Raw genomic sequence first — 24,607 nt, 5'->3', positions numbered from 1 at the left:
CAATAATGTACATCAGACATAAACGTTATTATCATCAGTCTACAACACTTATATTAAAAAAGAGGACCATAAGCACGCTAACATTTGTGTATTGTTGCGACTGTGCATGGAGCACTCAGGAACACACAGAGAGAGAGAGAGAGAGAGAGAGAGAGAGAGAGAGAGAGAGAGTGAATCGTTATATCATTAGGGCTACTATCCTCTAGTTTAAATAGAGGTTAGCATAAAGAGAAATTTCATATGGGTCCCTCATTTGTATATTAAATATCAAAAAGGAACATTTTAAGAATAAAACATAATTCAGACGACTAATCTTAACATGTACAATCAAGCTGGAGCATAGATATCAATCATGCTCAGCTTGTCACAACAATGAGACAAACTGGGCCTCGCGAGTGCCTTGGTAAAAACATCAGCTACTTGATCTTCGGAAGATACATGATCTGTACAAATATAACCAGCCTGAACCAAGTCACGTACATAGTGACAGTCAACTTCAATATGTTTAGTCCTTTCATGAAAGACTGGATTGTTTGCAATATATGTAGCGGCCCTATTGTCACACACCATCAACATAGGTAAGGATACTTTCACCTGAAGGTCGATCAAAACTTATTTTACCCACATAATCTCAGCTGCAGTCTGAGCCATAACTCTGTATTCAGATTCAACACTTGACTTGGCTACAACAGTTTGTTTCTTACTCCTCCAGGTAACTAGATTTCCTCCCAAAAAAAACACAGAATCCAGTTGTAGACTTTCTGTCTTCAATAGATCCCGCATAATCTGCGTCAGTGTAAGCAACAACGTCCAAGGAAGAATTTTGTTTAAACAACAGTCCTTTACCAGGAGAAGACTGTAAATACCTAAGAACCATCATAGCTGCATCCCAGTGAACTTTGGTAGGTTTATCCATGAATTGACTGATTTTACTGACAGCGAATGAGATGTCGGGTCTAGTGACTGTCACATATAACAACTTACCCACCAAGGATCTAAAACTGGTACTATCCACATATTCAGATTTCTCATCGAATATATGAGTTTTGGGATCCATAGGAATGTTAGCAGGCTTTGCTCCTAGCATTCCAGTCTCTTTTAATAAATCTAATACATACTTTATTTGTGACAAAACTAAGCCTTCTTTGTTCCTCGCAGCCTCGATACCCAGAAAATATCGGAGGGAACCAAGATCTTTAGTAACAAAGTGTTTCTGAAGATGATCCTTTGTTGCAAAAATATCATGGGCACTGCTCCCTGTCAATATGATGTCATCGACATATACCACCATAACCACAATTCCAGAGCTAGTTTTCTTGATAAACAAGGAGTGGTCTGAAGCAGACCTGACAAAACCAAAATCCGACATTACCTCAAATAATTTGTGAAACCATGTCCTAGGGCTTTGTTTCAGGCCATAGATAGCCTTCTTCAACTTGCACACTTTCTGACACTCCCCCTGAACCTCAAAGCCTAGGGGTTGTTGCATGTAGACTGTTTCATGCAAATCCCCATACAAAAAGGCATTCTTAACATCCAATTGAAACAAAGGCCATCCATAGCGCACAACAACAGAAAGAACAAGACGAATAGTGCCAAGTCGAGCGACTGGGGAAAAAGTTTCAAAAAAGTCAACACCATATATCTGAGTATAGCCTTTTGCAACCAACCGAGCTTTATACCGTTCAATTGACCCATCCGAGTTATATTTAATGGTATATACCCATTTGCAGCCAACAATATCTGCATCAGTAGGAGGATCAACCAAGTCCCAAGTATTAGAATATGGAGTATGGATTGGATATGGATCCGATAAATGATCCATATCCAATCACGTGTTTTGTTTCCTTTGTATTCTAATGTAACATGTGTTACTAATGAGGGGCATTTTTGTCCTTGTAAGGTTATTGTAACCCTATTAAGAGTAATGTAGCATTACTGCAGCTGCTAAGAAAAAAGTGGCAGTCGGTTCCCAAATATCGAGTTCTCTCTTCTCTCTCTCCCCTCTCTCTCTCTCACACACCGATTCCTTGATTCTTTAGGAGTTCTTTCATGGTATCAGAGCAACAGGTCCCAGGTTACATGAACTGCAAAAACACTTCATCTGGTCCTACTGCAAAAAGGTACTAGTTTCCTGCTGAAAAAGCTGCCCAAGTACTTCATCTGGTCCTACTGCAAAAAGGTACCCCAATCTTCTCTGCGTGAACAACAGTTTCCTGCTGAAAAAGCTGCTCCTGGTAAAAGGTGCCTCATCTGCAAAAAGGTACAACAGAGCTCTTTTTCTGCTGTAAAAGGTGCCCCATTTTCCTGCTGCAGTTTCCTGCTGAAAAAGCTGCCCCTGGTAAAAGGTGCCCCATCTGCAAAAAGGTACAACAGAGCTCTTTTTCTGCTGTAAAAGGTGCCCCATTTTCCTGCTGAAATAGCTGAAGCTGCCCCACCTCCTCTGCGTCACGTGCCTGATTTGCGTGAACAACAGATCTCCTTTTCTGCTGTAAAAGGTGCCCTATTTTCTTGCTGAAATAGCTACAGATTTGTTATCGTGTCTTTCTCTCTCTGTCGCAAATCTGAAAGTTGCGACAGAGCTGAAATTATTATCGTGTTTCTGCTGAAATAAATCTGAAATAACTTTAGATTTATTATTCTGTCCTTCTTCTATTCCTCGCAGATCTGAAATCCCTTCAGATATGCTATTCTGTTTTTTGTCACAACCTTTAGTAATCAATTTGTCTACCTACTTATTTTCAGATCTACTATCAATTCTTTTCAGCCCTCAAATCTGTCTGTCGCAGATCTGAAAATATTTTCAAATCTACTATCAGTTCTTTTCAGCCCTCAAATCTGTCTGACACACCTACTTATTTTGTCTTTGTTTTAATTCTTTGTCAGTCCTTTATTTTCTGTCCCAACCACCAGTTTCTTTCCGCTGTCAAACAGTCTATCAATGGATTCTTCGGGTAATTCAGGTCTCTCTTCCAGTTTCCTGGGGTAGTTAGTTTCAGAAAAGTTAACTACCAACAACTACTTGACTTGGAAAAGGCAGATTGCCCCTTTTATTCGGAGTTAAGATCTTTCAGGCCACTTAGATGGGTCGACTCCAATGCCTCCAGAATTTATCACCACCGAAGCCAAAGAGGATGGAGGATTGCCGAATACTATTCACAACCCTGCATTTATTACCTGGATGAAGCGTGATCAGGCAATCGTTGCATACATTACTTTCACGTTATCACAAGAAGTCTTGATTTCCATTCTTGATGATTGCACATCTAAAGTTTTGTGGGGTGCTTTAGCTCAGACCTATTCTCAAATATCAGAAGCTAAAGTGTTGTTTCTTAAACGCGAATTTCAGATGTTAAGAAAGGGTGGAATGAGCATTGTTGAATTCTTAAATCAAGTCAAAAGCATCACATATCAATTAGCCACGGTTGGATGTTCAGTCTCAGATAAAGAAAAGGCGCAACAAACACTGAATGCCCTAGGATCAGAATATCATGTTCTTGTTACATCCTTATTATGCTTGCCTACGTTGCTTTCTTTTGAGGAATTACGTGGCAAACTTTTTCAGTATGAGATGACACTGAAAAGCATGTCTGAAGCTTCAACAGGACAATCATCTACGCATGAGGTCCTTGCCACAGGGGTGATAGCTGATCGTGCACGAGGAGGACGTGGCAGAGGCAAGGGAAATCCAATCCAGGGTGGACGCAGGTTATTACCTACACCAACTTCCAATGTCAGTTTTTCAAAGAATGTTCCCACATGCTATCAGTGTAACAAACGAGGTCATATCAAGGCCAACTGCTGGTTCAACCCACAAAATCGGAATAGAATGCAAAACAATAGAAATGTTGGTATATTAGGAACTGCAGGTACATTTCGGGTCAGTGATGATGCTAAGGATCTTCTACTATCTGCTATGGCCAACTTGAATCTGAAGCAGAATGATGATAGAACATGGTATGTTGACTCTGGAGCAGCAACCCATGTCACTGGCAATGCAGGTAAGTTCTCTACTTTGACTCCCTATTTTGGTAAATCTAATATTGTAACTGGAGATGAGACTCACCACCCTATTTCAAACATAGGCAATGTCCTCATTCCTTTGTCTGAGTCATCTATCCCTTTATCTGATGTTGTTCATGCACCGAACATAAAGAAAAATATTGTATTTGTTTCTAAACTTGTTGATTCTACTAATTCTTCTGTGGAATTTACTCCTACTTCTGTCTTTGTCAAGGATCTTCAAACGAAGGAGATGTTCGCTAAAGGAGAGCGACGTGGAGACATGTATGTCTTTAATGAAGATCCAGCCTCCAGTGTCCTGAAGCCCAAGTCCGATCTCATCTCTAAAAGCGTCCTAAGTACATCCAAATGTAATAAGTCAGATCTCTGGCATTCTCGTCTTGGTCATTGTAGTCAAGTCTTTATTGAAAAGTTAGTGTCTAATGGTTTTCTTTCAGAGTCTGTTTCACCCTCATTGAAGGATAAAATATGTCCCAGTTGTCAAGTCTGCAAAAGTCATGTACTCCCTTTTCATCAAATAAATAAAAGAGCTTCCATGCCTTTTGAGATAATATGTTCAGATGTTTGGGGCCCAGCCCCTAATCCCTCCTCTTCTGGAAGTAAATATTATGTATCTTTTATTGACAGTTTCTCTCGTTTTACCTGGATATTCTTTATGAAACATAAATCAAAAGTTTTTTCCATTTTCTATCATTTTCATGCCTATGTTAAAAATCAATTCTCTCAAAATATCCAAATTCTCCAATGTGATGGAGGTGGTGAGTATTCCTCCAAAGAATTTTTAGATTTTCTCCAAGATAATAGGATGCATCGTAGAGTTTCTTGCCCGTACACTCCACAACAAAATGGAATTGCTGAACGTAAACACAGACATATTGTGGAAAGTGCAATGAGTATGATGCATGGGAGTAATTTACCCATTGCACTTTGGACTGAAGCTTTTCACACTGCCACTTATGTGATAAACCGTCTTCCTATGCTTATTCTTGAAAATCAATCTCCCTATTATGTTCTCTTTGGTGCACATCCCGATTATAATGAGTTACGAGTTTTTGGATGCACATGTTATGTACATATTGACAAATCCATGAGGACTAAATTTCAGGACAAAGCCTCTATATGCCAATTTGTAGGTTATGCAGATGAACACAAGGGTTACAGATGTTATGATCCTGCCAATAAGAAGATTAGAATTTCCAGAAATGTTTTTGATGAAAATAGTTTTCTGGGAAAAGAAGCAGACGTCAATCGTGAACATATTGGTGCAATCGCTAATTGGTATGACCCATGGCTTAGTGCTGAACTTATTTCACATGCTGCTGAGCATACTATTTTGACTCCTGAAAACATACATGGTGAGACAGTTTCAGATGATACATCACAAGCAGAGTGTCTGAGATACAAAGGTAATGTGTATACCAGGAGACAAACGAATGTACCTGCTGAAGAACACATTGCATTATCTAATAACAGAGAAGCACCAAGGCAGGATAAGGCATCCTGTTGAAAAGTGGGTTAGTTATGATAACTTTTCTATGGATTTTCAGATTTTTCTATCCCAGATTGAAAAACATGATGAACCTCTTGGTTTTCATCAAGCTATCCAATCCAACAAATGGATTGAAGCGATGAATGAGGAAATCGAGGCACTTCATGAGTGTCAAACATGGGAGATAGTTGGCCGCCCTCCAGATAAAAATGTTGTTGGTTCCAAATGGGTTTATAAAATTAAATATAAGCCGGATGGTAGCATTGAACGGTACAAGGCGCGTCTTGTAGCCAAGGGTTTCACTCAAGAGTATGGTCAGGATTATGATGAGACATTCAACCCAGTGGTAAAAATGGGAACTATTCGCATTATACTTGGCTTGACGATTGAACATGACTGGATCCTTAGTTAGCTTGATGTTAAGAATGCATTCCTTCATGGGGACTTAAAGGAAGAGGTCTACATGAAGCAGCCTCAAGGTTATGCAGAGGGAGACCCAAAAGAATATATGTGCAAATTAACCAGAGCTTTGTATGGATTGAAGCAAGCTTCTAGGTCATGGTTTGAAAGCTTTTCCTTAGAAATCCAGAAACATGGTTTCTTTCATTCCCAACTTGACCATTCTCTGTTTATATATAGGGACGGTACCACTATGGTTTTCTTACTCATATATGTTGATGATATTGTTATCACTGGTAATGCTCCAGACCACATTCAGCGAATTAAAGTTTTGCTGAGTATGCAATTCAAAATGAAAGACCTTGGGGAGCTGAGATATTTTCTTGGTGTAGAGGTAGACAGACAAGATGAAAAAATGTCATTAACTCAACATAAATATACTCTTGATCCTCTGGCTAAAGCAGGAATGACAGATTGTAAACCTCTACCCACACCCAGTGTTGTCAACCAAAGGCTCAGTATTTGTGATGGTGAGTTATATCCTGATGCAGTCAAGTATCGCAGTTTAGTAGGTATGCTACAATACCTTACCTTTACTAGACCAGACATTGTATATTCTGTTAATCAAGTATCTCAATTTATGCATGAACCAAAGACTGGTCACATGGATGCTGTCAAATGCATCCTTCGCTACTTAAAAGGAACGGTGGGTGATGGACTCACATATATTCAATTTTCATGGAAGACACCAAAACATGACATACTGGTCTATACAGATGCAGACTGGGCAGGGGATCCAGATGAGAGGAGGTCTGTTTCAGGATACTGTGTTTTCATTGGGAGAAATCTTGTCTCATGGAGTAGCAGAAAACAGAAGGCTGTGGCAAGATCTAGCACAGAGGCAGAGTATAGATCTATGGCAGCTGCCACAGCAGAAGTGACTTGGATTAGGCATCTACTTACAGAGATGGGAGAGGATATCTCAAACTCAACACTTATGTGTGATAATAGAAGTGCTATACAAATTGCATTCAATCCTATTCATCACAGTCGGACTAAGCATATTGAGATTGATTAACACTTCATCAGACAAAAGATAGTCGACAAAGAGATTGAACCAGTTTATGTGCCTTCAGAAGACCAAGTTGCCGATATATTTACAAAAGGTCTCACAAGTCACTGCTTCTGGTATCTGAAGAACAAGTTGCACATGGTTCAACCCCATGCACAACTTGAGGGAGGGTATTAGAATATGGAGTATGGATTGGATATGGATCCGATAAATGATCCATATCCAATCACGTGTTTTGTTTCCTTTGTATTCTAATGTAACATGTGTTACTAATGAGGGGCATTTTTGTCCTTGTAAGGTTATTGTAACCCTATTAAGAGTAATGTAGCATTACTGCAGCTGCTAAGAAAAAAGTGGGAGTCGGTTCCCAAATATCGAGTTCTCTCTTCTCTCTCTCTCCCCTCTCTCTCTCTCTCACACCGATTCCTTGATTCTTTAGGAGTTCTTTCACCAAGTGCCTTGAGAGCATAGGGCATCCATCTCATCCCGCATAGCCTGCACCCATTTAGGGTTGAATAGAGCTTGACTGTGATGAAGCAGAACAGAGGAGGCAGACAGAGCCGAAACAAAATTCTTCATAGATGCCCCAAGATTAACTTCTGAAACAAATTGTGAAATGGGATAAAGGGTGTGTGAAAATATCTCAAAAATGAGATAAAGTGTGCGATGAGCACAACACCACCAATGTGCACAAATGCACAAGAACACTTAGAACAAATGTACACAAAGGTACAATAAAGAAACTCAAATGCACAAAGGCATACAAAATATAAATAATTTTATTGAGAAGATTGGAGAACAAAAGCTCCAAGAAGTGAAGATTACAAAGGGGGAACTCCCCTATTTATAATAAAAGAAGGAGCCTTGGAGGGGCTCCACTAGCTGTTGGAGCCCCTCCAACGGTTAGAATTCTAACCGTTGGAGAGGCTCAACAGCTAGTGTTGAGCCCTCCAAGTTGACTTTGAGTCAACGAAAAATAAGGACAAAAAAAACGAGAAAGAAAAAAGACAAAGAAGAAAAGGGGAAAAGCAAAAAGAATTACAGCATATTCATAATTATGAATATGCGCAAAAGAGGAATGACTAAAATACCCTTGCGGGTTTTACAAGAAAAGAAAGAAACAAAAAGAAACATACATATTTACATATATATATATATATATATATATAAAGATAGATACATATACATATATACATGATATATATATGTATATATCATATATATAGATACATATACATATATACATGATATATATATGTATATGTATCTCTCTTTATATATATATGTAAATATTTACATAAAGAGAGATCTATGTCACATGGGTGTGGGTGCGGGTGCGGGGATTCGGCACTTCCAAAAAACCCGGGTGCGGGGGTGCGGCAGGGGCAAATATATATATATATAAGGGGTCGGGGGGCGGGTTTTTTCAAATTTTACACAATAGCACAAGCAAGGCTACCACCATCATTGAAAAGTCAGGAGCTGACAGCTGCTGTCAGCAAATTTTTTTTTGTATATACAGCTGCACGATAGCACAAGCAAAGCTACCACCATCATTGAAAAGTCAGCAGCTGACAGCAGCTGTCACAGCTGCTGTCAGTTTTTTTTATATACAGCTGCACGATAACACAAGCAAAGCTACCACCATCATTGAAACGATAGCACAAGCAAGGCTACCACCATCATTGAAAAGTCAGGAGCTGACAACTGCTGTCAGCAGATTTTTTTTAAAAAAAAATTCGCAGGGGCAATTTTTTTTAAAAAAAAATCCAAAAAAGGACATAAATGATCCTGGGTGTGGTCAACGCACCCAGGAACGGGTTGACCGCACCCGGTGCCGCACCCGGTGCCGCACCCGCGTCGAGTCGCGTCGACGCGGGTGCGGCACCCTGCTAGCCGAATCCCTGTGACATAGAGAGAGATATATTTTAACACCCTCCCTCAAACTTAGGGCATAATGACCGAAAGTTTGCTAAGGAGAAAGTTGAATCTTGGAGAGCAAAGCACCTTGGTGAAGAAATCTGCCAACTGATATTCTGACGTTACATAAGGAAGGTCGATGACTTTTTGTAGATATGTCTCTCGGACATAATGGCAGTCCATCTCAATATGCTTTGTCCGCTCATGAAACGTGTGATTCTTAGCAATATAGATTGCACTCTTATTATCACAACACAACTTTGTGGGTTCTTTAATTGGAATCCCCATGTCTTGCAGCAACTGATGAATCCAGACAATCTCCATAGTTGTAGACGCCATGGCTCGATATTCTGCTTCGGTAAATGATAGAGACACCTTCTGTTGCTTCTTACATCTCCATGAGATCAGGGATTCACCTAAAAAAATGCAAAAGCCTGTAGTGGAGTGACGGTTATTTGGGTCACCTCCCCAATCAGAGTCAGTATATGCAATTAAATTCAACTCAGAAGAAGAGGAAAGAAAAACTCCCTTGTTTAAAGTTCCCTTTAAGTATCTGACAACTCGGAGAACGGCACTCATATGAACGGATGTAGGAGCATGCTGAAATTGGCTTGCAGTATGCACGGCATGAGAGATGTCCGGCCTTGTGATGCTAAGATACATTAGAGATCCCACAAGTTGCTGGTAGGGGGTAGGATCCTCCAAAGGTTTCCCATCATCGATCTTCATTTTTGATCCCACAATTTCAGGGGTCTCACAGATTTTATCATCAGTAATACCTGATCTGTCAAGAATCTCACATGCAAGTTAAGTTTGAGACAAAAAATAGCCTCTATGAGAGTAGGCTACCTCGATACCAAGAAAGTAAGTCAGATACCCCAAGTCTGACATTTCAAACCTTTCTTTTAAAGTGGTTTTAATGTTTCTGATGCCCTTTATGTCACTACCTGTTATCAACATATCATCAACATACAACAGTAAAATCACAATTCCTGTATCAGACTTTTTGACAAACAGAGCAGTGTCAGTGTAGCATGAGGAAAAACCATTTTGAACCATTACATCATTAAATCGATCATACCAAGCCTTAGGGGCTTGTTTTAAACCATAAAGCGCTTTTTGCAAACGAAGGACTTTCCCCTTTGGTATGTTCATACCAAGAGGAGCATCCATGTAGACTTCTTCATTAAGGTCCCCATTTAGAAATGCATTTTTAACATCCATTTGGTAAATATTCCATTTTTTAATAGATGCAATGGTAATCAAACACCTTACAGTAACCATTCGTGCAACAAGAGCAAAGGTTTCTTTGTAATCGATGCCGTATTCTTGACTATATCCTTTTGCGACAAGACGGGCTTTATATCTTTCAAGAGTGCCATCACTCTTGGTTTTGACTTTAAAAATCCATCTACATCCTATTGTTTTCTTTCCTTCTGGAAGACATTGAAAAACCCACGTTTTGGCTTTGTTGAGGGCTTTAAGTTCGTTGTCCATGGCATCCCTCCATTCAATCATTTCCTTAGCTTCTTTAAAATTTCTAGGTTCTTGATATGAGTGAATGACACTAAGACATGCCCTATGTTTTGGAGAAAAAGACTCATAGAATATAAATCTAGAAGGATTTTTCCTAGATCTTTCAGTTCTTCGAGAGTTGTTGGAAGATTCACTAAGATCACTATATTTCTCTATTGCTCTTCTAAAAGTGCTTTTATCTCTATGAGTATAGGTAATTGGTTCATTTATCATTTCTTCTTCATCATGAATGGTTTGAGGAATACTTTCACTTATATCCTCATTCTCTTTTAATTCATCATCGCTAAAAAAATCTTCATTTCTAGATAATAGTTCAAACAAAAAGGAATAATCGGCATTATCTTCATGAGTTTTGTGTTCTTCAAATCCACTTATGTTTTCTAAAAAGGTTACATTTCTTGAAACATATAGTTTATCATTTTTAATATCATAACACCTAAAACCTTTTTGGGTTTCCGAATATCCTAAAAACGCACAAGGAATAGCTTTGGGAGATAATTTATCATTCTTATTGGTGAGAACAAAACATTTACAACAAAAAATTCTTAACCTATTGTAGTCGGGTTCTTTTTTATACAAGATTTCATATGGAGATATTTGATTCAAGTTTTTGGATGGAAGTCGGTTGATGAGATAAACCGATGCAAGAGCCGCTTCGGCCCAAAATCTTTTTGGAATTTTTTGAAAAATTAGCAAAGTTCTTGTAGTTTCAATTATGTGTCTATGTTTTCGTTCGGCCAACCCATTTTGTTGGGGAGTTTTGGGACAAGACCTTTGATGAACAATCCCATTATTTTCAATATAACTTTTGAAATCATTTGAGAGATATTCTCCCCCGGAGTCGGTTCTAAAAATTTGTAATTTACTATTGAATTGATTTTGTATTAACATGTGAAAGATCTTTAAAGTAGAGAAAACCTCATGTTTATGTTTGAGGAAGTATATCCAACTATACCTTGAAAAATCATCCACATAAATAACATAATATGAAAAACCTCCCTTAGACACAACGGGTGCCAGTCCCCATACATCCGAATGCACAATTTCGAAAGGTTTGGTTGAAAACATAATTCTTTGTCCAAAAGGTAAGCTTCTCATTTTACCAAGAATGCAATCATTACAATTGAAATTGTCTTTACATAATGTTTTAGCAAAATGTAAATACGAAAGCTTGACAATATTTGGATGCCCAAGGCGTTTATGCCAAACATTTATATCCTTATGTTGGGCAACATTACAAAAAGAGGTTTTTGGAATTTGAAGAAATTCCATGAGATAAAGATCTCCCTTCCTAGAGCCTTCCCCAATCAACTTCCCGGACCGGCGATCCTGTATCCAATATTTATTTGATGAGAATTTGATATCACACCCATGATCCGATAGTTGAGAGACGGAAAGCAAATTTAAATTTAGTTTTGGTATAAATCTAACTTTTGGAATAAAAAAACCTTGTCTTTCAAAATCACCAATTCCTTTGATTTCAAGAGAAGCCCCATCCACGGTGGAGACAAAAGAGGGTGACAAATTTTTTGAGTATTTAGAAAGTGAAAAAACATTTGGAGTCATATGAAAGGATGCACCCGAGTCTAAGAGCCAAAGAGTCTTACCGGGAGGAGAGAAGGTGGTCATGGCGGCTCCGGAAACGGATCCCTTGAGGAGTGGTTGAAGAGCTTCCATGATTTGATTGAGAGCCAAAGTAGCATGATTGGAAGTAGAAGGACCTTCCTCCTTGGTTGATTGGAAAGTAGTAGACATAGCCACCATCTTCTTCCATTTAGGGCATACCGGTTTAATGTGACCCGGTTCTTTGCAAAAATGGCATATGATCTTACTATAATCTCTCCTTCCATAATGCCCACCATTTTCTCTTCCTCCTTGATTTTTGTTAAAATGAGGGGGTTTATAGGTTTTAACATTATTCCCCGGTCTTGAGACGGCATAAGCACCCTCATCCTCATCTTTAGAGGGAACGACCAACACACTTAGATTGGTTTTATTCATTCCCAATCTAGTTTCTTCTCCACTTAATTTGGTAAGCACATCTTCCAACGGAGGGGAAGAGAAAGAAGATAAGAGAGAGATCTAGTTTGTTCAAACTCGGGTCTAAGCCCATTTAAAAAATTAAAGAAATGATCTTCTTCTAATTGTTTGGCTCTCAATTCAATAGCCTCACCGCTCCATTTAGGTTCTTGGAGGGCAAGCTCATCTCAAATAGTGGATAACTCGGCGAAATACTCTCTAACGGACATTTCTCCTTGTTGAAGGGTTAATGCCTTCTTTTGAAGATAGTATTTATGAGACAAATCTCTTGAAGTATACATTCTTTCAAGATATTCCCATACTTGACATGCCTTTTTGAACTTTAGAATATTGACATTAATTTTGGTCTCAACCGAAGAGAACCATGAGAGTATTTTGTAGTTTTTCATTTCTCATTCTTCATGCTTCTTATTGTAATCTTCAAAAGCCTTTTCTCTTTCTTCTCTCTCAAGAACCTTGATCTCCCCTTTGTCAAGGGTAGTAATTTTTGGTACGGGTTCGGGAATAGTTCCTTGAACATATCCCCAAAGACCCTTACCTTTTATATGGGCCTCCATATTCCCGGCCCATACATGATAATTCGTTCCATTCAATTTGAAGCCAAGAGAGAAGTGAGAATCCTTTTCACCCATTAGAGAGGATACAAAGAGAAATAAATGCGTACCACAATGCGAAATGAGTCCCTTCTTGATGTAGGAAGCTTCCAAAATATAGAATGAAGAGCCGAGTCTTCACTTCAACCACCACAACTTAATGACACACTTTACGAGGTATTCCAACGAAGAGAAAAAAGAGCACAATCTTCTTTTCCTTTAAGCCTAGCTTTGATACCATGTGAAAATATCTCAAAAATGAGATAAAGTGTGCGATGAGCACAACACCACCAATGTGCACAAATGCACAAGAACACTTAGAACAAATGTACACAAAGGTACAATAAAGAAACTCAAATGCACAAAGGCATACAAAATATAAAGAATTTTATTGAGAAGATTGGAGAACAAAAGCTCCAAGAAGTGAAGATTACAAAGGGAGAACTCCCCTATTTATAATAAGAGAAGGAGCCTTGGAGGGGCTCCACTAGCTGTTGGAGCCCCTCCAACGGTTAGAATTCTAACCGTTGGAGAGGCTCAACAGCTAGTGTTGAGCCCTCCAAGTTGACTTTGAGTCAACAAAAAATAAGGACAAAAAAAACGAGAAAGAAAAAAGACAAAGAAGAAAAGGGGAAAAGCAAAAAGAATTACAGCATATTCATAATTATGAATATGCGCAAAAGAGAAATGACTAAAATACCCTTGCGGGTTTTACAAGAAAAGAAAGAAACAAAAAGAAACATACATATTTACATGTATATATATATATAAAGATAGATACATATACATATATACATGATATATATATGTATATGTATCTCTCTTTATATATATATGTAAATATTTACATAAAGAGAGATATATTTTAACAGGGTGCACTGTCGTGTTGCTTTGCGCAGAGCAATAGGAAGATCATCATCAAGAGCATAAACTTCAATATGCTCAGAGATACTTACTTCAGGGGAAGAAGATAATGGGGGCATGGTATAATGGGGGCATGGTGGTAGATGGTAACCTGTGAGTGTATACTATAGGAGGGTTTCGGTAGCGAGACTCACCAGATGATGGAGCCAAAGGTTGTGGAGGAAACAACTCTAAAGGAAAAGGAGGAATGGGCAGATGGAGGACGTCACCATGGTTCTCCTATAACCTTTGAGTAGCACTCGAAAAATATGGAATAGACTCAAAGAAGGTAACGTCCGCACTGACATACTCTTTATGGGATATAGGGTCATAACAACGATATCCTTTTTGATTCTTAGGATACCCAAGGAAAACACATTTAATAGATTGCGACGCAAGTTTATCTCGATCAGGACCCAGTTTATGCATAAAACACACACATCCAAAAACTTTAGGGGGGATAGGAAAGAGAGGAACCTCTGGATAGAGAATTTGGATTGGGGTCTGGTTTTCTACAGAACTTGAAGGCATGCGATTTATAAGAAAGCCAGCAGTCAAAACCGCATCTCCCCAGTACGACACAGGCATATTGGATTGAATCATTAGACACCGAGCGACATTGAGGATTTGTCGATGCTTCCTCTCAGCCACACCATTTTGCTGGGATGTATGGGGACATGTAAATTGAGGTTGAATCCCATTAGCAGAATAAAATTGAAGCAAGTCTTTGGATTTGAACTCCAGAGCATTATCAGTGCGAACAATTTTAACACACACGTCAAATTGAGTTTTTATTTCAGCAATCAAAGATTTAAGAATAATAGGGCCTTGAGACCTATCTTTTAACAGGAACACCCACGATAACCTTGAGAAGTCATCAACAATGATCAAATAATAACGACACTGAGTCCTAGTAGGAATCCTACTTGGACCCCATACATCGACATGAAGAAGATCAAATAGTCTTTGACTCGACAAACTTAGACTAGAAGGAAAGGAGCTTCTGCAATGTTTTCCCAATTGACATGTTTCACATTGAAACGAAACTGAATGAGGTATATGACGAATGACACAACGAAGTTTTGGCACTGGAAGGTGACCCAGACGACGATGCCACAATAAAGGACTCGAGGATAATGTAACAGCAGAGTAGACCGAACCCACTGGTTGATGTAAATAATACACACCACCTTCCTCATGGCCGCCACCGATCCTCTTTCCCATCAGCAAGTCCTGAGAGGTGCAACCCATAGGATAAAAAATCACCCTAAAATTCAACTCTTTTGTCATTTGACTGACAGACAACAGATTCTGTGGAAAGGCAGGAGCATGAAGAACATTTGACAATTGAAGAGTGGGGGAAATAGACATGCTTCTCTGCCCTACAATTGGAGAACTGCCATCAGCAAGAACTACTCCTTTTTTATCAGACACAGGTTTTAAATTTGAAAAATTACACGAATTTCCACACAAGTGTCTAGATGCTCCTGAGTCAATGATCCACCTACCACCGTGGCCTGATAGACCATCACTTCCAGAGTATGTGAAGTGGATGGGCGTAAGGCTAGAAGCTCTTCATATTCAGTTCTGCTAAGAGTTACAAAATCATTGGAATAATCTGCATCTGATTTCTGCTCCCCTTTTTGTAAATCCGCCATTACTATTACTATTAAATATAAACTATTCTTCACGGCAACCAGATATGGGCAAACCAAAGGTAGAAAGCAGGTTCACGACAAAAACAATATATATAATCTGTATTCCACGACCATTACTGAACCATTTTCAGCAAAAAAAAATGGCACAAAGATAGGAAAGCTGTAATAGAAAGTTGGCCAATTTTGACGTCAGATCTGGTACCCGATCAACGTTCGACACTCATAGAACAATTCCCTTATAGCCTTCAATAGACCCGATCCCCACTTGATCAGTCTTCTCCACGATCCACACACCACAATCTTCAAGATTGTATCACTCTGGCTGACCTGCTCCACCAAATATAACTTCAGCCATATTCAGATCTGGCTGAATTTAGGCCTTCTGAAATCAGGCCTCGACAGTGACCTAGACATAGATCTGAAATCCAGATCTGTCTTCCACACGATGGTTCAATCACAGAGGATACAGCAGCGACTCCTTATCGTACAGGATTCTCGAAAAAAAAAAAACGCTGTATAGGATTCACAGCAGCCCCAGATCAATAGGAAAGAGCCAATCCAAAAAAAATTTCAGCATCCAAATCCATGAATATCCAACACCTAGATCTGTGATCAGATCTGAACATACGATCAGATCCAAAGATATATTCAGATCTGCGACTATAAGAGTTCCCACGACAAATCTGGTCGTCACCCACATCCACAAAAAAAAACAGCACGCCACCCACTTCACTTCAACATTATTGCAACGTACCTGTATCCACCAGATTTGATCAACATACCCTTCACGCACGCTTTTAGCGCAGACCCAGAAGCCACGCCCCTTCACGCGATCTGGTACCCTTCACGCATACCTTGGCGCAGACCCCGAAGTCACCCCCAAGGTCGCCTGCTCTGATACCATGTTGCGATTGTTCATGGAGCACTCAGGAACAAAGAGAGAGAGAGAGAGAGAGAGAGAGAGAGAGAGAAAATCTTTATATCATTAGGGCTACTATCCTCTAGTTTAAATAGAGGTTAGCATAAAGAGAAATTACATATGGGTCCCTCATTTGTATATTAAATATCAAAAAGGAACATTTTAATAATAAAACATAATTCAGACGACTAATCTTAACATGTACAATCAAGCATATCATGAATGTGATACGCTCCTGAATTTTCTAAGACTATCCAGTATCAGGCTCGCTGGAAATCAGTAAGATGGCACCAACAGAAAGGTGCTTTAAAGCCGCAGCTTTTGTTTGCTAAAACTATGTCAAAGACACCTTTTCACAAATACCAGTATTATGCTCATGGGCAAATCTATCATGAGAGGACTATTGCCTCATGTAGAACGCTTAGCATTCCTAGCTACAACAGCATGCAGGGCAGATGAATATGATAATATCAGCAGTCCACGTGCACTTTTAAAGGTCCATAAGCATGCTAATGTTTATGTATAAACAAGTGTATCATGAATGTGACACATTCTAGCATTTTCTGGGACTATCCAGTACCAGATTGGCTGGAAATCAGTAAGATGGCACCAACAGAATGATGTTTCAAAGGGATTATTTTTTTGGTCAATCTGAGTCAAAGAAACCTTTTCAAAACAAATAGTATCATGCTCATGATACCGTTCACTTCAAGTGCTTCTGCAGTTTTTTTAGAAAATCTATCTTGAGAGGTTATTGCCCCATCCAGAACATTTAGCACTCTGGCAAATTTGATCCAGCGCACTGCCTTGTATGTAAGTTATCCTTAGCTTCCTCTTCTTTCTTGATAGATATCATTCTCTTCCTCTTGGAAGCAACTAATTCAACTTATAGTTGCCCAATGCAAGACTTGGAATCAATGCCACATTGGGTGCAAAAACAATGGACTCCAAGGGCAAAAAAGAGCCTGGGAAGCATCTACACACACCGAAGGAAATGACTTATCAAATTATAGGGCATGCTCACTTTGCTCCAAATGAGAACTGTTCTCAGAATGGTGAGAGAACAATTCTCATTTGAGGCGCAACGAAGGTCCGATGAAGGTCGACGACGCGGTGAAGGTCTGGCGATGGTGCCGACAACGGTGGCCGACGGCGTGGCAAAGGTCCGACGTCGACAACACGGCGACGGTGGTTGCAGGTTGCCGACCACATTCAGGCCGACGGAAGGCCCTGTAGAGAGACAGAGAGAGGAGTTGGCGTTGGCGTCGGCTTCAGGAGGAAAAGTCGGGAGGATTAGGGAAAAAAATTGCCCTAATCCTCCTCCCCTCAGCCCTTTTCATCGGGCATTTTTTTTGTCCAAAAAATGGACACAAATGACCCTAGGTGCGTTGACCACACCCAGGTTCCTGTTGACCACACCGGGTGCCGCACCCGCACGTGCACCCGCATCGCATCACATCGATGCGGGTGTGGCACCCAGTTTGCCGAGTCCCTGTGACTTAGGTGCCAAGAGATTGGCGGTATCTGTTGATCATTCTTAAATATTTGTCTAAGGGCCCATGTGATTCATGGGGAAGGAAGCCCTTTTTGCATGAAAAAGGCTTCCCTTCCTGGCTGCCTGAAACAAACATCCATGCGGAAGTGTGGAGCCCACATACTACCTACATGGCAGTGCATTGGTCCCACATTTTCCTGTGCAACCCCTCTTTTTGCATGAAAGGCCTTCCCCACTGGGGGGAGGGGTAGTACTTTCATGCAAAATGGGGCATGCAGTGGTTTTTAGGAACTGCGTACCCTTTCACATGAAAGGGGGGTTCCTTCCCCAGTGTTGTGATAAACAGCGCCTATGTGCTTTGAGAATGGTTATATTCCCATTTTACTATTTATTTTTGCTTGTTCATTGTCATGAATAATTAAGTCTTTCTATGTAATTTATGTGATGCCTGATTTACCACTGTAGTTAATGCATTCCACAAACTGAGAAATTGCTCAATAGTGCTACATACATCTGTAAGGGAAAACCTCGGAGTTCCATGTTGTAATTAGCTTATGTGCTCAAAAGCACTAGATTCTGTACTATGTAACATGGGTGCGGGTGCGACATGGGTGCGGCGCAATTTCAAAAATTTTGGACACGGTGACTCGGCTATATATATATATATAAAGACTCGATCAAAGTTGTGCCCATTAGGGGACAGGTGCTGAGTTGTGAAGCCTGATTCAGGGTTTTTTTCCTTACAGGAGGCGGTTTTTTTCCTTAAATTCTGTAGCCCAGAAAATTTATAATTTTTTTTTTCAAAAAATAGACCAAAATGACCCTGGGTGCATTGACCGCACCCAGGGTTGGGTTGACCAAGTCCGAGCCGCACTCGTGTCTGTGCGTGTCGATGCGGGTGCGTCAACCTTGGAGCCGAGTCCGTGTGACATAGATTCTGTATAGGTTCCTGGGTCTTTCTCTGCATGGGTGGTGACGAAGCTTTGCTTGAAAACATATTTCATGCAAACAGTATATGAAACTTCAAACGGTTATCCTATAATATTATATAAAAGTGCCTGAAAGGTGCCAGACAATCTCCAGCATAAGGACATGTATTTAACTGTCTTATGAATTTTTAAATACTCTTCTTTTTGTACCTGAAGCATCAATCCTTTTCAGGGTTTTACTTTTGGATATTTCTCATCTCTACCTTACAACCCCTGCATCTACTTACAGTGGGCAGCATCAAATTCTGCCTGCAAGACTTCTCTAGTGCGGGTCTTTGTTTTTTATTTATAACTCCCCAACCCTTCTTTGCAGCATTTTTTTTGGACCCAAAATATTTAAAGTTGGTAGCCACTTGTTTACCCATAACTCTTATTTGAGGCAGTGACTTCTACCTTGTGTTTCTTTTGAAGCATGACTATCTGTTAGAAAATGGTATACCACCGTCAATCACAAGAGGAAGAAGAGTAGAGAGGGAGAGAGGCGTCGGTGGCTTCAGAAAACCCAATAGGGTATTCAGTTGCTGGCTTTTCTCATTAAGTATACACAGTAACAATATTTAGGGTACGAAAATATCCATTACATGATATGTTAAAATTACAACATGCCATTAATGAGCATGTGTTTAAATAAAACAAGAGTTGAATAAAATGAATTGGGTCTGGATCCTGAGATCCAGACCCAATCATGAATGACAGTGTCTTTTCACCCTCCCTCAAGTTGTACATGGTTTTGAACCATGAACAACTTGCCTTTTAACATCCAAAATCTGTCCTTGATAAGTCCTTTAGTAAACAAGTCAGCAACTTGATCAACAATCCGTACATATTCTGGTTCAATTTCGTTCTCTTCGACTTTTTGTCTTACAAAATGTTGATCAATTTCAGTATGTTTGGCACGACTGTGGTAGATATGATTGAATGACATGTTGATATCACTTTGATTGTCACACAAGAGGATGCTTTTAGAAATCAATTCTCCTACTTTTGTCAACAGGTGTCTGATTCATGTTACTTCGGCTGTAGCAGCTTCCATTGATTTATATTCATCTTCTGTGCTCGACCGAGCTATGGCCTTTTGTTTTCTACTGCTCTAGGAGACGAGATTTAGGCCAATAAAAACACAGTATCCTGAGACTGACCTACGCCCATCTGGGTCTCCTGCCCAATTTGCATCTGTGTAATTTAAAAGTTCATGCATGTGATGACCATACATACTCTTTCTGTACAGAAGACCATCTCCATAGTTCCCTTCAAATATTGAAGAATGCGTTTAACAGCTTTTATATGCCCAATATGCAGTTCATGCATGAACTGAGATACCTGATTGACAGAATAGACAATGTCAGGCCGAGTGAAGGTAAAATACTGAAGCATTCCTACTATCCTGTGATATCCTGTTGGATTCTCTTACAAATCTTCATCTTGGGAACTGAGTTTCTGATGAAGTACACTGGGTGTGCTTAGGGGCTTGCAATCTCTCATACTTGCCTTGCTAAGAATATCAACGATATACTTATGTTAAGTAAGTGTCATGCCTTTAGGAATCTTGTCAACTTCTACTCCAAGAAAGTATCGCAGTTTACCATGATCCTTCATCTTGAATCTATGGTTCAAAAATTCTTTAACCTGTTCAATATATTCATTAGAGTTACCTGTAATGATGATGTCATCAACATATATCAATAACAGGGTAACTATATCTTTGCATTTGAATATGAAAAGAGAATGGTCAAGGAGAGACCGACTAAAGCATATTTTTCTACTACAAGAGAAAAACTGTCAAATCAAGATCAGGATGCTTGCTTCAGACCATATATAGCTCTCTTTAACCTGCACACGTATTTTTTAGAATTTCCTTCTGCATACCCAGTGGGCTACTGCTCCATGTATACTTCTTCTTTTAGAGTTCCATGTAGAAACACATTTTTCACATCTAGTTGGCTGAGAGTCCACTTGTGCTCAATAGCCAATGATAGTACGATGTAGATAGTGCCCATTTTCACGATCGGACTGAAGGTCTCATCATAGTCTTGTCCTTGCTCCTGTGTGAATCCTTTGGCAACCAACCTAGCCTTGTATCGCTCGATAGTACCATCTGACTTATACTTTATCTTATACACCCACTTTGACCCAACCACATTTCGATTGTGTGGTCTGGAAACAATATCCCAAGTGCCACACTCGTGAAGAGCCTCCATTTCTTCGTTCATAGCTTCAATTCATCTCTTAGAATTTATTGTTTGATAAAATATTGTGGGTTGATCTTCCTTGCCCAAAGAAGTTAAGAAGAGTTGAAAATCCATCGTGAAGTTCTCATAACTAACCCACCTATCAATAGGATGTCGAGGTCGGGTAGACCTTCTGTGAGCAGGTGATTGAATGAAAACAGAAGGAGAATTCTGCTCTTGATTAGAGCTGGGAGGTATCTCTTTCTCACGTCGAGAGTAAACAATGCCTTTATACCTTTCGGGGGCCAATAGTGGTTTTGAAATCACACTTTCCTGAGTCCTTGGCGCAGCGATATATACGTTTCCTTCATCTCTTTGATTACATTCAGAAGAACAAGCACCATCAATACTAGAAAAGAGATCTGAGTTCAACCAAGGGATGATAAACTTTAATTTCAAGAGGAGTGTTAGCATTATGATCAAAATTTGATTCGTCAAACACAACATTTCTGGATATTTTGATGTGCTTGCTCACAGGATCATAGCATCAGCATACCCCATAAATATACACTTTAAGGCCTTATCTTGAAACTTGTGCCGCATTGAACTGTCAATATGAACATAGCATACACACCCGAATACACGCAAATCATGATAATTTGGATAAACACCATGTAAAGAGAAATATGGTGATTTGTTTTTCAAGATGTTCATGGGCAAGCGATTTATGACATAGATTGCTGTATGAAAAATCTCTGCCCAGAAGTTAACTGGAAGATTACTATCATGCATCATGCTCATTGCACTTTGGACAATATGACGATGCTTCCGTTCAACAATCCCATTCTGTTGAGGGCTATGAGGGCAAGACACCTGCCTATTGATTCCATTTGTTTGGAGGAAATTAATAGTCAATTGAAGAGAACTCACCCCTCCATCATATTGGAAACAAGTAATATTCTCACATAATTTATTTTGAACAAAGGAATGAAAATTCTGAAACAATTTGAAGGTTTCAGATTTACTTTTCATAAAGAAGATCCATGTATATCGAGAATAGCTATAAAAAATGAGATAATATTTAGTGCCAGACATAGAAGGAACTGGAGCCGGACCCTAAACATCAGAACATATAATTTCAAATGGTCTTGAAGCCCTTTTATTAATGGAATGAAATAGAAGAACATGACTCTTACACTGAAGACAACTAGAACATTTTTTATTATTGACCCTTAAATTCAAACTTGACTTGGGAATAAGACTGCTTGAAACAAGCTTATCAATAAAACAACTACTATAATGACCCAAACGACCATGCCAAAGATGCGGCTCAATACATTCAGAAATATTAAGAACACTCTCAGGAGGAACTGAAGGTGATGACGATGATTTGAGCTTCAAGATGGAATCAATAGATTGAACACGAGACGAAGGATTCTCTTGGAACACGTACATATTCCCTTATCGTTTTCTTTCAGCGAACGTTTCCCTCGTGTGAAGGTCCTTAACATGAACATAAAAGGAGTAAATTCAACTGAAGCATTAATGTCATCGACAAACTTAGAGACTAAAACAATATTTTTCTTGATATTAGGAGCATGAATGACATTTGAAAGAGCAAGGGAAGAGTTGGACATAGGAATTACAAAATTTTCAATGTGCGAAATATGGTGATGAGACCCATCTCTAGTGACAATACTATTTCTACCAACATAAGGAACAAGATTTAGGGGCTTACCAGCATCACCAGTGACATGAGTGGCTCCACCGGAATCAACATACCAAGTACCTTGATCATTCTGTTTGATATTCAATTCAGTCAAAACAGATAATAACAACTCTTTGATTTCTCCAGTATTCTTCAATGTATCTGTGCTCTTTCTTGTCTCCAATTGTTTTCCTCTATTTTGTGGGTTATACCAGCAATTTGCCTTAATGTGCCCCCTTTTGTTGCAGAGAAAGCAAGTAGGTATTGTCCTTTGCCTTTGCAGATTAGGAGGCATACTGGGAGTAGGTAATATTCCACAGGCTCCTTGTCCATTCTTCTCTTGACCTCCCCTTTCCCGAGATTCATACCTGCCACGTCCTCGACCATAGGTAACTCCTGTGACAAGAACATCATGTGCTCCATTGGGGTTATGAATGCCTTTGGAGAATCCCTTCAAGGTCATCTCATATTGTAAGAGTTTAGCACGAAGGTCTTCAAATGTAGGTAATTCTGGCAAACACAACAAAGAAGTAACCATTATGTGATAATTGGGTCCCAACTCGCTCAAAGTTTGTTGCACCATATCTTTGTCACTGCCCGCGCAACCCACGATGGCTAACTGATCCGTGATAGCATTTATTATGTTTAAGTACTCCATGACAATCATGGAGTCCTTCCTCAACATTTGAAACTCTTTCTTTAAAAATAAAATTCTAGCCTGAGAAACTTGAGAATATGTCTGAACAAGACGATGCCACAACTGCATAGCTGAGCCGTCATCTGGGATTGCCACAAGCACCTTCTGTGATAGAGTGAAAGTGATGTAGGCAACCAAAGTCTGATCTCGCTTTATCCAGGATACATACTCTGGATTTCTAACAAAGGTAATTAAAGTGTCACCCTCCCCATTCTTGCCATCTTGTGATATGAACTCTGGAGGAACATGAATAGAGCCATCCAGACGTCCAGAAAGATCCTGACTTCTTATGAATGGGATGATTTGTCTTTTCCAGGTTAGAAAATTGAAATTGTTCAGCTTCTCAGACACAAACTGACCGAGAAAGTTGGAAGAAAGGCTAGATTGCGAAGAAGAGAATGAATCCATAGTCAATGGGGAGCGAAAAACGAGGAAGATTAAGAGATCGGAAAGAGAAGTCACTATAGAGTAAACAAAATAAAAATTTAGAACAATGAATTTCAGAGAACCCGATTGCCTTTTTTTTTTTTTGAACCTGTAGACCCGAGGCAGAATATGCAGTAAAGAAAAAACTGCTCTGAGAGAAAAAATAAATAAATATTCAATCAGTAAGAAAACACGTTAATATGAAAATAACGGGTTTTCTTTAACGTGTCTTCTTTCTAAAAGGGAAAATGTCAAAGTAGAGCAGAGATAGAGTGGTGTTAATCAATCAAGGCAGAACAGCAAGTCAGATTCTGTACTGACGTCAATATGGAAGAGAGGAAAGGATGTGTTTGACGTGATTTCAATTTTGAAATCACGCAAATATGGATTTTGATATTGCGCGGTTAGGTAAGAGTTTTGTAGGAGTGAAATCAAGATGCAGCAGGATGAAAGAGAAAAGAAAACAGTGAGAGAAGAAACAAACAAGAGAAGAAGAAATCAAATTGGATTGAATGCCTTATAAGAAGAAATAGTGAAAGAAGGGAAAAGAAGAAAATAAAAATACTTTATAA

The 24,607-nt window shown here is 39.4% G+C and overlaps 1 pseudogene; it reads left to right on the top strand.

The window, feature by feature from the left end:
• LOC149841763 (GCN5-related N-acetyltransferase 7, chloroplastic-like) overlaps positions 1–24,607 on the top strand; it is a 49,742-nt pseudogene that overhangs the window by 23,452 nt on the left and 1,683 nt on the right.

This window comes from Nuphar pumila, chromosome 3 (genome assembly GCF_984573655.1).
Source record: "Nuphar pumila chromosome 3, dmNupPumi1.hap1.1, whole genome shotgun sequence".
NCBI lineage: Eukaryota > Viridiplantae > Streptophyta > Magnoliopsida > Nymphaeales > Nymphaeaceae > Nuphar > Nuphar pumila.
Note: the sequence above shows the minus strand (reverse complement) of the source record. Positions and strands in the feature narration are given on the sequence as shown.